At 40.2% G+C, this 16,791-nt stretch overlaps 1 pseudogene; it reads left to right on the top strand.

Moving 5' to 3' along the window:
• The first annotated feature begins 389 nt into the window (after positions 1 to 389).
• On the top strand, positions 390 to 16,787 carry LOC104858818 (annotated as a pseudogene).
• The last annotated feature ends 4 nt before the right edge of the window (positions 16,788 to 16,791 follow it).

Here is a 16,791-nt window from a genome sequence, read left to right as displayed (position 1 = left end):
AAGCACTTGGGAAGCAAGAGGAGCGTGAGTTCCAGGTCAGCTTGGACTACAGACTGTATTCCCTATAAGAAACCAATCTACTATGAGTGAAAATCATCAAGAAAAATAATGTCAGGAAGACATTATCAGATACTATAAAGAAAGGATGGTTAAAATTATTGAAAATATAAGGAATTAAGAACATGTCGGGCTGAGGATTTAGCTCAGTGGTTCCACCACCTGCCTCGCAAACACAAGGTCCTGAGTTCGATCCCTGGTGCAAAAAAAAAAAAAAAGTGATTTAAAAAAAAAAAAATGAAGGATATTTACCTAAAACAAAAAATACAATCACTAAAATCAATCCTTTAATTAACAGATTAAACACAATTTACCTCTCTCCCTCTCCCAACATGGCAGCCTCAGCAAAAAAGAAGAATAAGAAGGGGAAGACTATCTCCCTACCAGACTTCCTGGCTGAGGATGGAGGGACTGGTGGAGGAAACGCCTATGTCCCCAAACCAGTCAGCTGGGCTTATGAAACAGATGACCTGGAAGGAGACATTTCAACACTTGGCACAGATGACGATGCGTATAGGGCACCTCCAGCTGACCATTCCATCCTTCCCACTGCTCCACGGCTGCTCGGGAACCCACTGTCGACCGGAGCCGTCTTCCCAAATCTCCACCCTACACCGCTCTTCTAGGGACCCTGCCCTATGATGTAACGGAGGTCTCTATTAAGGAATTCTTTAGAGGATTAAATATCAGTGCAGTGCGTTTGCCACATGAACCTAGCAATCCCAGAGGTTGAAAAGTTTTGGTTATGCTGAGTTTGAGGACCTGGATTCCCGGCTCTGTGCCCTCAGTCTTCATGAAGAGTCTCTAGGTAACAGAAGAATTCGAGTGGATGTTGCTGATCAAGCACAGGATAAAGACGGAGATGATCATTCTTTTGGGCAAGATAGATATTGAGATTCTGACAAAACAGACACATGCTACAGGGCCTGTCCTGCTACAGACAGCTTTGATGACTACCCGCCTAGAAGAGGCGATGACAGCTTCGGAGACAAGTATGGAGATCGTCATGATTCAGACCGGTATCGAGATGGGTATCGGGATGGCCCACACCAGGATATGGAACGATATGGGGGCCGAGATCACTATGATGACCGAGGCAGCAGATGCTATGATCCAGGCTATGATTCCAGCGGAGGCAGTGGCAGAAGAGCCTTTGGTAGTGGTACCGGAGAGATGACAACTACAGAGGAGGAGACTGCTATGACAGACGGGATGATCGGCCCTGAGGCTCCAGGGATGATTACTCCTCGGAGGATTACAGGTGTGATGACAGAGGCTCCCCCGCCCCAGACCCAAATTGAACCTAAAGCCTCGGAGTACTCCTAAGGAAGATGATTCTTCTGCTAGCACCTCCCAGTCCAGTTGAGCGGCTTCTATCTTTGGAGGAGCAAAGCCTGCTGACACGGCTGCTAGAGAAAGAGAAGTAGAGGCATGGCTACAAAAGGAGCAGGAGAAATTGTAGCATCAGTTGGATGAGCCAAAACTAGAACGATGGCCTCAGGAGAGACACCCAAGCTGGCAAAGTGAAGAAACTCAGGAATGGGAAAGGTCAAGGACAGAAAGTGAATCATCACAGACTGGGACCTCAGCCCCATCTGGCAGAAATGCCCGAAGGGGAGAGAGTGAGAAGTCTCTAGAAAATGAAACACTCCCTGAGGAGGAAGACTGTCACTCTGCAACTTCTAAGCCTCCCAAACCTGATCAGCCTCTCAAGGTAATGCCAGCCCCTCCACCAAAGAATGCACGGGTGAAGCGAAGGTCTAACCCTCCTGCTGGAACTCAGAGCTCAGACACAGAGCAACAATTCCCTGCAGGTGGTGGGGGGAAAGTGGCTCCAGCTCAGCCTTCTGAGGAAGGACTGGCAAGGAAAGATGAAAACAAAATACATGGGATAAGTGTGCAAAGAAGGACAAAGTGGGAACTCCAGCTGTGGTCCAGGAGGTGGAGGGAACAAAGACCACTGGGAGGAGACAGACAGGAAAGATGGCAAAAAGGATCAAGACTCTAGATCTGCACCTGAGTCAAAGAAGCCTGAGGAAAATCCTGCCTCCAAGTTCAGTTCTGCAAGCAAGCGTGCTGCTCTTTCCGTGGATGATGAAGATGAAAATGAAGAGAAGGCTACGCTGAGTAGACCTGGACAGCCTGTGCTTTCTCCTAGTCTTTCTCCGCCCTGGAACATTCAAGAGCAAATCAAACCTCTATCCAGACAAGGCAAAATAAAACTCACCATCTCCTGGAGATCTTTCTTAACTTTTTTTTTAAATGAAATTCTTTTGTATGCTGCTGCAGCCTTTAAAGTATTGAAGAGAGACAGAGACTACAGCTTTTCAATGGAAAAGTTGTGGTGTATTCTTAGGGTACCATGCAGTTGCCTGTGTGATTAGTGCCTGGGGGCCTCCATTTAGCAGACATGGTAATGACAGTGATAGACACCTGGAGTCTTTGGGCAGTAGGGGAGGGATAAGGAACAGGGAGCTAGTTTTCATTCTTACCCTGTGTGGCACATATGAATTCTCAAGCATTATCTGAATAAGCTTTCTATCCTTGGAAAGGTAGATTGAGTCTCTCAAATTGTTTGTCTCCCGGAGACTGCCAGCACTGCCTCTCATTTTAATTTTGATTGTTGGCGCCAGCCTCGGGGAACTACCTTTATTTTTTATCCCCTAGGTGGGTAGCTGGGAGTGTGTCTACTGGTCACTAAGGAATAGGACTGGTTGGGACCAAAATAACGTGGAAATCGTGCTTGGAAAAGAAGCTTTTGGGAGGTGATGTATTATTTTGCACCAGGTAGTAGGGGGAAATGGTATGACCTCCAGTAAACACGTGAATGGTTGTTTCGTGGAGCAGGAAGCACTTAAGGATCATGGGATTTCTTGTTTTTTCCCAGTTCTGGTTTTGCCGTTTCTCTTATTCTTTTTGAAAGTTTAAATTTATTCACTTTTTTTCTGAAACCTTGAAGCTTTAAGAAATTCATACTCTTAGGGTCGGGTGTGATGGCACACACCTGTAATCCCAGTGCTCCGGAGGCTGAGGCAAGAGGATCTCCATGAGTTTGAGGTCAGCCTTGACCACATAGCAAGTTTTCAGGTCAGTCTTAACTACATAATGAGACCCTGTCTCAACCAAAATACTGCCGGAGTCTTAGCCATCTCTCATGTTCCTCATGCTACTCTCACCTCCCAAAGACTAGTTTCTAGATAAGTCACAAACACGACCTCTTAGGCATTTTATATGTCAGCCACTGGATGCTGTGACATGATGAATCAATGCTTTTCTCAAACAAATAAGCTCTTTAAAGTCTTGATTCTCATTCCTTTCCTCCATCCATGCCTGCTCCTGCTGCTCTGGTCCCTTCGCTAGATCAGAAAACTATAGATTGATCTTTGGCGATGAATAAGTATGGATTAGGGACAGTTACATTGGAAGCTTTTCTTTTCCTTTTTCTTTCTTTTTTTTTTTTTTGAGACAGGGTCCCACTATGTAGTTGAGATTGACCTGGAACTCACTATGTAGCCTAGGCTGGTCTCAAACTCACTGTGATCCTGCTGCCTCAGCCTCCCAAGTGCTGGAATTACAGGTGTGCACCACCACACCCGGCTGGAAGCTTTTCTTTTAACCTTGATTGTGGGGTATGGGTTCTGGTTTTTGTTTTGTTTTGTTTTGTTTCTTTACAAGTCTTCAGTGAAATCCCACACTAATGCTTGGGTTTATAATGTGGCCTAGACCAGTGTGGTTTTTTGCTTAAGGGAGGGAGTATGGTTTTTAGCTTCCCTTGAGAGAAAAAAAATGATGGAAGATTTATTTAACAAGGTTCTGGTTTCTCTTGCAACAGAATAGCTTACCTTTATGTGCACCTTTGCTTTGGGGGGTCAGCTTGGTAGATGGGATTTGTCCCCTTGGTAGATGGGGTAGCTCGGTCTCTATTTACAAGCTCTTCTCCTAAGATCCCAGGTTAGACCCTCTCTAGCCCTGCAGGGATTGGGTGTGTGTGAGCTGCAGCAGTGGGTGAAATAAGCCATTCATCCAGTGGACTAAAGGTACACCCAGAGAATTGCCCTCAATTGGTGGAGTTGGCAGTAACTAGGAAGTGGGCTTTTAGACATACCCTCAGTTGAATGGGTTTGCTTTTTAAACCACTGGTTGTAGATAATGAAATGGTAGAGTTTGCCCTCTTTATGTCTGCTCTCCTTGCAAATAGTTGCATCCACAAAAGCTATTTTGCCCCACTCCCCTTCCTTGACCCACTAAACAGAAACAGGGATTGGTTTATGTCCCACTCCTGAATCCATGTAAAATTTGTACAAAAATATCTTATATGAAAATGATTTGTAATCCATAGACTTACTACCTGGGAGATGTCTTGAGATGTAAAATCCCATCCTTTGGGTTGTGGGTTTTTTGTTTTGTTTTCTCAAAATAAATCTGATGTTTAAAAATTTTTTTAAAAACCTACAAATTAGACAAAGCTGAAGAAAGATTTAGTGGTGACAAGGAAGATACATCTTTTAAAAATGACAAAGAATAAAAGAGTAGCTAAGAGAGATGGGGAAAAAAGGGGGCCCAACATATGTCAAAACAAATTCTGCAGAGAGGAAATACAATGGGAAGGAGAGACTATTAAAAGATGTAATGTCTGAGAATATTCCTGGCTTGTACAAAGATATGATACCTGAGATTTGGGATGCATAAGTTCCAATAAAAGTAAGTAAAAGATCCATACTTGGGTACTTTAAAATGCCATAAACAAAAAAATGATTTTAAAAGCAGACAGAAAGGACAAACCATGTACAAAGAATATTAAGACCGTAGACTTTTCAGTGGCAATAATAAAAGTCAGAAAGACATTGGAAAAAAAATTAAAGGTAGGAAAAAATAATTGCAACCCAGAATTCTCTACATAGCTAAACAATCATTCAAAAAAGTAAGACACTTGCATATAATACACATAAGCATTTACTTCTAACATATCCTTGCTTTAAAAAAATTCTCAAAAGCTGTACTTAAGCAAGTATAACACTGAACCCATAAAGAGGGAGAAAAAGAGAGAAAAAAGGAATTAACGATACCGGGAGCATACTGGTAAATCTCAACATCATAGTTTCTATAAAACAAAAGCAATGACTTTAAATGGGGAGGAACTTAAAACAGGATGTAATGAAAAAAGAACAATTACTTACAAAACAGGCCAAGTGCGGTGGTGCAGGCCTATTATTCCAGCACTTGGGAGGCTGAGGCAGGAGAATAGCCATGAGTTGAAGGTTAGCCTGAGCTACATCTTGAGCTGAAGGCCAGCCTGTGAGCCCTGTGTCAAAAAAATCCAGATAATTATAGACAAGACAGAGGGAAGTGGTGTGATTAAATTAATACACAAAAGACCTTCTATTATTTGGAAGGAAGGTGGAAATGGAAATTAATATTTTACTTTATTAAGACAAATATAGGTGTTAAATTGTAAAGTGCAGTCCCTATCAGAATAAAAAAGGATGTCATCAATTTCAATCACTAGGAAAAAAAATTTTTGATTAATCTAACTGAATGAATTCATTAAAAAGCATAGAAAAAAATCATCAAAAATATCAATGAAAATCAGAATAAATAGATGCACAAAATAAGATGGTAGAAATGAATGAAATAGTAATAAACAATAAATGCAAATGAACTATTTTCCAATTAAGATAAAGATTATCATACTGAACTTAACAAAAAGTGTATGTAGCTACACGTTCTTATATAACACACACCTAAAACCTAAATAAACAGAAAGTTTGAAAGGAAAAGCTATATCAAGTTGCCAAAACTAGTTAGCTTAGCTATATCAATATCAGGCAAAATGGATTATAAAGAAAATGTATTAACAGGCATAGTGTTATTGCTAATAATAAAATGAGTAATTTTCTATGAAAATACTACAATTCTAAACTTGTATACACATAGCCTCCAAATGTATAAAGCAAAGATTGTCACAAATCCATGGAGAAACTGAAAAATGCATAATCTTTATATGAGACTTTAATATATTTCTCTCAATATCTGATAGTTCAAAAAGACAAAAAGATAAGATACATAGGAGGCATAAATAACATCAGAATTGTGACTGGAAGCACACCTGAAGAAGACCAGGCCTCAAGACAAAAATATAATGGGCAGACTTACACACCTCCCTAAGGGATGCGCAGTAACTTGGAATTATACTATAATTAGCACCACCTGGTTCAGTAAAATCCAGATAGACATCAGTCACTCAGGTGGGTGACCAGGGCATCTGGGCCCATCCTTTCCCAAAAATGCCTTTGTTTTTCCATGTACCCTTGCTAGGTGACCTGCTTCCCTATTGGATCAATATTAGCTAAGTAGCTATACTCGTAATTTTATTGGTTGATTATAGCTTTTTTAAATTACAAAAGGCAATATATTTCTATTTTGTTTACATACATCACAAAATAGTTAAATGCAAAATAATGAACACTGATTTTCATCATCCTCTATCAGCCTTTACATGGCTTAGAAGAATTTCTAAATTACATTCTCAAATGCAATACACTAAAAATCATAAACCGCTAACAGAAAAAAGAACTAGCCCAAATATGAATAATAATTGCTTATAACAATCGGAGTGGTTATAAAAATGACACTTAGAAATTATGGCTGGGCTAAGCTTTACTCCTAAGAATACAACCTTAAAAATCAAGGCAAAATGTATTGGACTATTTTTTGAAGGCAAAAATTCTACCAGAAAAAGGAGAACCTTTTCACCAAGCTGCCATCATTCTGCTTATAAGACTGGACTTTCAGGTTGATTATAGTTTGACGCTCATTATATGTGATTCTATGCCTACCTTGTGATTTGGCTCTATAAAACATTCTCAGAGAAATGACCTTTGTAGAAGCCCACTTTTGAGACCCTTCCTGTCTCTCAGGAGTTATCTCTCAATAAATCTTTTCCGTTCTTAACCTCTGTTGTTCCTTAGAATTCATTCTTCAGGCAAAGTGGGATGCAGAGGGAAGTATTGATTATGATATTATTTTATAACTAGAGTTATACTGTAAGAGAGGGGACATGAACTCAGCGTAGCTGACATTTGACATGTTGGGGGTTATACTTCTCCTAGATTATTTGGAGGTCCCACTGAGATAATTGGAAAGAGGTAAGAGCTTGCTTTTGTTTCATGGCACCCCTAAATATTTTGGCTGGATTCTGGATTGTGACTCATCTAGGCAATCAAAAATTGTCATCTTTTGTTTTTCAGTTGCTTATGCCTTGTCTTTTTTGTTAAAATGATGGTAAATTTAAGTTGAAAGCATGGGAAGATTATGACGGGATATTTTATCTTTGCAGGCAAGGCCTTGTATTTCTTTTTTGTATATTCTATATTTAGATTTACTAATTTCTGAAATTACTTGTATTCCTTGCTTGACTTGCTTAACTTATTTGGCTATTATGATTTGTTGCTTTATTATAGACAGTGGTGCTGGGGAAAGGTAACACTGGAGATCCCCCTAGTGGACTTTGAAACATTAACCAAAATGTGAATTTAGAAAATCCTGTGAAGTGAATTTTAGATACAGTCTACTCTACACAGGAAATAAAACAGCCTCTTATGAATATGGGACTCCTCCTGCCAATAAACAACTAATGTGACTGATGTCCTTAAATCTGGGAGGACAGGATTCACTGAGACAATCTGGCCTGATCCCCCTCTCCACACTCATAGATGGATGTTGCACCTGTTCGGCCTCAGTTTCCTTTCTGGTCTGATCTGCAACTGGTAAAGAGGCAATCTTAGCTCTTGAGATCCCTTGCTCTTGCCTTCCCAGGCTGAGGGTGATGACTCGTGGGCAGATTATCTCATTAACTCATTATGAACATCAGAGAAGACCCTCCTTTTCCTGATCCCATTTTTTATCTTTTCCTGTCACTTTGTACTTTCCTTTTCAGAGGCACGTTTCTACTAAAGATGAGAGAGAGAGAGAGAGAGAGAGAGAGAGAGAGAGAGAGAGGACCCTTTCCAGTTCCAATCTGACTCAGCCTTTCTCTCTCTCTCCTTTCTAGCTACTAAAAATTCTCAAGTTGAGCCCATAGAGAATGAGCATTTATTAAAAACACACAGCTAGGAAATCATTTATGATAAAGAACACATATCTCTGTCTCTGGGGAAGATGAGACTTTGGAATTTTGCTTGTCGAGGAGGACATACATAAGGGTGACACCCACCCACCCCCACAATGTCCTGAGCAGTTTCCTGTCCAGCTGGTACAGGAAACTGGACCTGAGACCCAGTGGAAAGAGCTGACCTCTGGATGACACCAGAGGGAGCCATTTCCATAAGCACAAAAATTGAGGGACTGAAAACACATTCAGTTCAGGAAAGAATTTTTAAATGGCTCCTTCAATTTCTCTTTCTAAACTGAAGGGCATAAACTCAGCCTGCTTGATGTCATGGCTCTCATCTTATGGGTGGCTGGGGTCATATCCCAAGCTGTGCAAATCAGGTGGTCAATTAGGTGATATTTGATAATATCCAGAAGAGTTGGTGAAGTCTATGGACTTGATCCAAGAAGAAACCCAATGGTTTACTTTTCTCTCTTACTCTCTCACTCCCTCACATCCTAAAAAAACAAACAAACAAACAAAAAAAACCTAACCTTCTGTCTCTCTCCTTAGGTCTGGATCTTGTTGTTTATGTGGGGGGAGGGGGAGAAATTGGCATATGTACTTTTGCTATTGTGTAAGTTGTAGTTGCTGAATCATGAATACAGATTTTAAACTCTGAGTTTCTTAAGTGTATTATAGATACTAAAGCATAGAAAACTTTAGAGTAGATTTTTAGTAAAACCTAGCCTTGCCTTGCTGCTAAGGGAGATTGCCTAGGTGACTAGGTAAATAGCACAAAATGTCTCAGAGATTTCTTTGCCCTAGAGTCTGGGGGCAGGATTGCTTTCTAAGCCATTACTAGCCTCTATCTATCCCTGAAGATGGGAGATCTCTTATGCAGGATGAGAGTTTAGAACTTCTTGATTCAGAATCTTAAAATAAAATTAGAAAGTAAGCTCTAAACATTATAGTTGGAGCACTTCCAATCTGCCCTTTGATTTTTCTTTCTCTCTCCCACTGTCTTTCAAAAAGTTGGAAAGTTGGGTCTCTGATCATTGGCTTAATTTATGCTAGCAATGCTTCCCTCTGTAAATATGGCCATTATAGTGGGAGTTACTGGTGCTTGTGCTTTTGGAAACACTCTCTGGAGTCAGTAGTGTTAATTTGCAGAAGTAGGAACGCACACTGGTAAGGGTAGCTAGTCTGACCCAACCCATCTTCTGGTCGCTCTCCAGAGAGCAGCCACCTGCTCTGGAGCAGGAAACCTCTGGGGATGTCTTGACAGCATATAAAAACCAAGTAGGGGCCCAGGGATTTAGCTCAATGGCATCGCGCCTGCCTTGCCAGTGCAAGATCCTGAGTTTGATCCCCGATACTGAAAAACCAAGTAAGGATTAAAAAGGGTGCCTTATTTTTCCCCTTGCTGTTTTGCAAGTGTGAAACTCAATGTCAAATTCCCTTACTCCTTGGAATGTATTTTTAAGCACTGCAATTTATTTGGCCCTCACATATTGAGAAAGGGCTGCTTAATATTTTTCTGAACCTTGGCATGGCCTCCCTATCCCCCTAGATGCAGTGGGATGCAGAGGGAAGTATTGATTATGATATTATTTTATAACTAGAGTTTTACTGTAAGAGAGAGAGAAAATAGTCAGAGGTACCTTATGTTCAGATTTTCTTTGCATTAAGAGACAATCCTGACTTGTGTTCAAAATGTAGACGTAAGCTGCCAGAAAACCAGACACCTCTGGCCCTTAAGGCACAACCTGATGCTTCTACCATTCACTACCATTAGGTTCTGGGTAACCTAAGGCTGAGACTTCCAAGCCAACCCTAACGGAAGCCTCTACTGGGCTATATCCACTTCTATCTGATTTTGTTCAAGCTCCTCAAGGACATTTCCTTTTAGGAGATGGATGGAGAACTTGGCCCTACCCATGTCCAGGTATCATTTGCTCTCAGTGACCACCAACAGATCCAACAAGATCTGGGAAAGTTTTCAGACCATCTTGATAAGTACATTGAGGTATTTAGGGGACCTGTGAACTGGAAAGATATAATGTTGCTCTTAGATCAAATTGACTTCTAGTGAGAAATAAGTGGCATTGCAGGCCCCTATTACATTTGGAGATAAACATCATATTGTTTATTTTAAAAGATCAGAAAAGAGAGAGGAAGGGAAAACAGCTGGTTCCTAATTGATGACCTATAAGAAGAGCTCTGACTAGTCTGTTTATAGTTGCAAACCTAAAAACTATAACAGGGTTGTTGCAGTTCAACTTGGCCAAATAGATCTGAGAGTGCACTGTAATTTAAATGTAATTGTCTTGTGTATTGTTTGTCTGTCTGTTCAATGTGTGTTAATAATCTTTTAAAGCACCTACAGCTAGCTGCTTCCTTTAAGAAAAAAAGTATTTTTTAGATCAACAATTTAGTTTTGTTTTTATTTGTTGGTTCCTTTTGAGATTTCCATGGAAAGCTTATTTATATAGGTATTCAAGGTAGCCAAACATTTAAAACATTAACAAGTGAGGACTGATAATTTCAAGGCTTACATAGGACTTACAAATAAAAGCTCTAAAGTTTGATAACATAAAAGTTATATATAATTTAGGTTAATATGTATGTTCCTGTGTGTTAACTTTTGTTTTTGTTTTTTTCGGTACTGGGGATCAAACTCAGGACCTTAACGCTTGTGAGGCAGGAGCGGTGCCACTGAGCTATATTCCTGGTCCCTCTGTGTGTTAACTTTTAAGTATACATTATCTCCAAAACTTCTACTTAAGTTGGCTTTATAGATAAACACTCAGGACATTACCTCAAATGCTTGTGTTCATATAGCTTAATAGTAAGCTACTTTAAATCACTTGGTAAGAGTAAAGATGTCTTTCTAGTTGGTAACATATTTCCATCCAGCTTGTTATCCAATTGAGATAATATCAAAAGATCAGTTTTATAAATGCAATGTCTGCTATTGTTTTCTACAACATCTTAAGAGTTTTTCCTTGGTTAAAGATAATATAGATAGCTTAAATTGTTTAAATGTTATGATTTGGTTCTCAGGACTCATCTAAAGTAATTAAGATATTTTTAAGTTGCTATAATTAAAAGGTTTAAGCTTTCTATGACTAAACAATAAGATTTTCTCAACATATTGAAACCTTTTGGTTAAACTTACAAAACTAGATTTAAAACCAAAGGTTTCTATGTTTTACTAAGTGTCTCATGTTTTCGTCATTAGGCTTTTGGTTACTAAAAAGTGGGCTTTAAGAGTTAAAGAATAGGGATGGGGATTTATCTCAGTGGTTCCACCACCTGTCTCACAAGAGCAAGGGCCCGAGTTCGATCCCTGACACCAAAAAGGAAAAAAAAAGTTAAAGGATATTTGGGCTGGAGATTTAGCTCAGTGGTTCTGCCACCTGTTTCACAAGTGAAAGGTCCTGAGTTCATATTCCTGGTACCAAAAAAAAAAAAAAGAGAGAGTTAAAGAATATTTAGCAGTTAACCTATGAAATGTTTTCAATAATCAGTTCATAATTGGTTAAATAAGTAACTATTATCTTAGTTTATGACATAATATGTGTTTGGGCATACATGTATGTATTACAAAACAAGCTATGCTGTGAGTCTAAGCTTTAAAGTTAAGTTTATAGTGTTAAGGCTATGTAAGTTTAATACATACAAAGTAACTGATAGGTGCTGTCTTCTATACAATATGTTTAGATCTTAAACATACAAATTGATCAAAATTGACATCTGTTTATATTTGGCCCTGACACCTACATTTGATCTACATCTACCATTTTTTAAGCAGCATTTTGTTATTGTACAAATGAGATACTCTTGTACACTGAGTAATGTCTATTTGCAGTTATGAACACTGTTCCTAAAAGTATCTGTAAAGATACCCTTAATTTTTGTCTATATAGTTTGACCTTATAAAACATGTTGAAGAGTCCAAAATTTGCTTTAAGTATAAAAACTAAGTAAATGTACAAAGGTTTCTATGTAGCTGTGACATTCATTATTACTGATTTCATGATACATTAAATGTATCTGTGTTTTCCAACTGTACAGATCTTCAAAGATGCAAAACTGAAACACATCTAATCATACTGGTGACTTCCAGGTTAAAGTTGTTTATGGTGGTAAACTTTTTAGGCTCAAACATCTGGCATTCCCTTAGTTGTGTTCCAACTGTTTGTGATGAACTGTATGTGCCAATCCAGCATGAGACAGCCAGCCATATGATGTGGATACGTGTTCAGACCTGTGTTTATGTGATCATTATGTAATTATGTTATAACAGTTAGAGGTACCTAAATACTGTACAGGCTAGATAATGTCACTCTAATGATTATAGATTAGACATTAATAATTTGTAAAGTACATCTATAAACAAGTACATTCTACTTAAATGTCACTAAAAATGGTTACAAGATAACAAGTTAAGTAAAAGTTTCTTCATGTTGCTTAATCTTATAATTAGATAAAGATAACTGGCTGAAAAGTTATTCTCTGCTAAGATGGACATTTAAATGTGCTCCAGAGATAATAATATCATCATGATTGTCAGGCTAAAATGTCCTGTGGCCTTAAATTCAGGTTTTCTCCGTAAAACTTTATAATTGTTATCTGTTAACATTCTGCAGGGATTCAACTTCTAAGACAACCATGGTTGGTAAAGAAATATTCGTTCATTGGTCATACTGTATATTTCAAGGTGCTCAATATCTAGATAAGATCATAAAATATAATACCGATGTAACTGATCTTCTCTTTTGGGTGTTCAACCACTAAGGTTTGGGGACCAAGACTAGAAAGATAACTGGGCTAAGAAAGCAGTCAATATTTCTGCCTTGGTCCTCCAAGATCAACAAGGACCTAGGACATAAGGGTACCTTCTCTACAGGATCCTACAACTGGTAAGTAATCCAACCTCCTGAACAGTGAGCCAATGCACAGTGTGCCAAAAAGTAGGGTCACCAAAGAAGGAAAAGTCTCCCATACTTTCACAGAAAGCCACATGGTCAAGCAAGATCATGACCCATCCTGGCAGCTGACACTGACAGAGGAGTGGAGAATGCCTGAGGAGATTTAACTAAGTTTGATATATAGTGAGAGGTCAGTTTTCATTAACACAGGTCTCACTTTAACATGATCTTATACAACCAGCAGAAAAGTATAACCAAAAGACTATAAAAATAATACCAGAGTAATAAAGGCTAGATATAGAAAGGGGGCTCAAGCTCAGTGGCACTGCACCTACCTCACAAGTACAAGGTCCTGAGTTTGACCCCCAGTGCTGAAAGGGAGCTCCAATCACTGAACTCTGCTGGCAGTTTCCAGCTACACCTGTAGCTGAACACTGTTATGGTTCAATGAGCCTAGAAAGCTACAGTGGAAGCTATAAAAGTTCAATAAGAGTCTTTAAATTCCTTAGCTAAAGTTGCCCTTCAAAACCATCAAACTCTCCATCTTCTAATAGATAAAACCAGAGACGTGACTGATAGATAATTTCCATCAGTAGAGGTGTCAAAGAGCCACCTGGTTACAATTGCTGTCTAGTCCCTAAAAGCAGTGTCTGCATGTGGCTTTTACCCCTAATCTGCCTTTCTAGTTAGTGCTTAAGCTTAGATTGTACATGCTTTAATCTTTTGAAAAATTTGTTTATTCTCATCTATATTCAGTTAACCTCCAAGTGCTTGTGCAGATGGAACCAACAATAAATGTGCCAGACTCCTTTTACCAGGATCCACCAGATCAGCCTTGTAAAGGGAGTTCACAAGTGCTAAACTGCAACATGACTTCTATCCATTACCCCTTAGATTAGCTCTCTGGAGAAGGCTCCTGATATGGTCTCCCTCACATCAACCCTCTCAGCTTGAAGCAGCTAGACTGAAACTATTCTCTCTTAACCACAATTAGGGTTAGTTCTCTAGAGGGGTGAATTTTATAGGCAACTAGGTTAGATAGAAATCAATATACAGTCATAGAGGGGTTGGGCTCTCAAGGAAGTCAGCAGAAAAATAAAGACATCAGAATCGTGACTGGAGGCACATCTGAAGAACACCAAGCCTTGAGATAAAGATGCAATGGCCATACTTTCATGTCACCCTAAGGGATAAGCAGTAACTTGGAATTATGCTACAATTAGCACCACCTGGTCCAGTAAAGCCCAGATAGGCATCACTCACTCAGGTGGGTGATCAGAGCATCTGGACCCATCCCTTCCCAAAAATGCCTTTGTTCTTTCCACTTACCCTTGCTAGGTGACTCACTTCCCTGTTGGTTCAATATTAGCTAAGAATCTGTACTTGCAATTTTATTAGTTGATTATAGTTTGATCCATGTTGTACTCACCTTGTGATTTTGCTCTATAAAACATTCTTAAAGAAATAACCTTGGTAGAAGCCCATTTTTGAGATCCCTAATGTCTCTCAAGAGCTATCTCTCAATAAATCATTTCTATTCTTAACCTCTGTTGTTCCTTAGATTTCATTCTTCAATTTCAGGGGACACAAACTTGGTGTATCTGACATTTAACAGATTGGGAGTATATTTCTCCTATATCATCCTGAAACAAATGTGGAACATTTCAAACATTTTTGCTTACTTTGCCATAAGGAAAATCTCAAAATCCTAAAGTCAGCAGCATACACTATACTCTCAGACTATAGGTTAAAACTCAAAACCAAAATGATACCTTTAAAAAAGATTCACACCTAGAAATTTCAATGTACTTTTAATTAACCTCATGGATGAAAAAAGAAATCACAACAAAAATCAGAGAAATATTTTTAAATCACAGCCATTTTCATATGGAGGAGTGGACAGCACAATTTACCACTGGAGGAAGCTAGCTGATCCATCTGAGTGATGTAGCTGAAAAGTTCAGCAAAAACCAAAATGCAAATTGCTGAAAGCTAGGCCACTGAATATCAACTTGCTAAACAATCAGTTTCAATTAAGTTTTTGTTTTTTTTTTCAAAATCTGTCCCATCTTCATCCCTGCCTTTATCTCCGGAGTGTTGAAATCAGATTGGAGTTACTTATGTCAAACCCATTAAGAGGACGGGGTCAAAGGGCACAGAAGCCCACCCTACAAGTACCACTTCAACTTTGGATGGTCATCATCCTCATTATTGATCTTTGTAGCCAAAGGTTAGTGTCTCAAAACAACTGCTCATTTTATCCTGTAAAAACCCTTGTCTTCTTTTGCCTCCCAGGATATACTCATGCGTGTTTCACCATGTCATGATGCACACCGCAGATTGCCATCCCCCATTAAGCCAAGCAAAATCTTTGTTTTGAAGAGTTGGTATCTCTACCAGTGTCTTTAGATTGACAAATGCCACTAAAGAAACCCCATTTAGGCCAGAGTTTTCCCCAACTCTTTTGTAATTCAAATACAAAGCCTGGTGTAGATGCAGGTACCAAGAAAAGAAGTACCTAAAGCTTTGAGGGAAGGGGAGTTGCAGGATGTTTCTCCATCATTTGGAGAACTGGCTATTCAGCAAATCTAATGCTGGCAAACCGTTTTCATGACTAAGGACCCGGAGTCTACAAATGGCACACAGTGCCCAGTCAGGAAAGGGGTGCTTGCGTCAAAGAGGTGCCAAGACTCCATACAGTTAAAATAAAGCTGTTTTCTTTATGGGGAGCTACTCCCGTTTAAAACGTTTTTACCCTTTGAGGTTTTAAAGTTTGAGGATCCTGAGGCTGAGGGTAGGGTCCCTGGCTTCCAGCCTGAGACTTACCCTGATGCACCACTGAAGAAGAGATGTTGAACCTTTTCTCTTGTGATATCTTCAAATTTTGTTCAGTAGGCTACACAAGGCTGGTCCACCATCAAAGGTGTTGCGGAACATGAACGCAAGGCCTTGCCCTGGGTCCGTGGGGCAGAGATGGAAGGTGATCTCCGCCCATGGGCCTCCTTTGAACCAGTTCCCAGGGGTGTCAGCATTTCATCCGATGTTCTGGGAGATTCCCGGCCACAAAGCCAGCAGGCCATCACAGCCCAGTAGTACCAGAGACCAACTGGGCGGCTGGGGAGAAATTCCCTTTCATTAAATATTCAAGAAGATGAGGACCCCCGACAGTGTTCTGGGATGGAGTGCCAAGTTCAGAGAAGCAGGTTCCTTTCACGGGACCCCTGCTTCCGCTGCTCCTCCAAGCTGCTGTCTCCAGGAGTAGGTTTACCCCACATCCCCTTCTCCGAGTTGCTCAACAGGGGTCGGGTCCTCCAGACAGGGACACGAGGTTCAGCGTGCCCAACCTGGACTCCACACCTCGCAAGGAGCATCACACCCGAATTTGGGGTCGCAAAAAGAGGCGGAGAATGATGGGACCACGCTTAGTTCATTCATCACGCATTTATTCAAGGTTTACTACTTGCTCAGAGCTGCCACCATCAACAGAACAGGCGAGCAATAATCGCACCAAATGTAACCGCAAGCCAGAACCAGTCAGAGAGCTCAAGGACCTAAGCGGAAGGTGCTGGAATCAGTGCAGAGGGGGAGGGCCGCCACCGCCCCTTCTGCTCCCGCGTAGCCTTCTGGGAAGTGTAGTCCGCGCCTGCGCCAGCCGGACCTTCGAGGCCAGGCACTCCGGGCGGAAGCGGGTCCACCCACCGTGAGGCC

This window comes from Fukomys damarensis, unplaced genomic scaffold, assembly GCF_012274545.1.
Source record: "Fukomys damarensis isolate Sample0158 unplaced genomic scaffold, DMR_v1.0_HiC HiC_scaffold_16, whole genome shotgun sequence".
Classification (NCBI taxonomy): Eukaryota; Metazoa; Chordata; class Mammalia; order Rodentia; family Bathyergidae; genus Fukomys; species Fukomys damarensis.
Note: the sequence above shows the minus strand (reverse complement) of the source record. Positions and strands in the feature narration are given on the sequence as shown.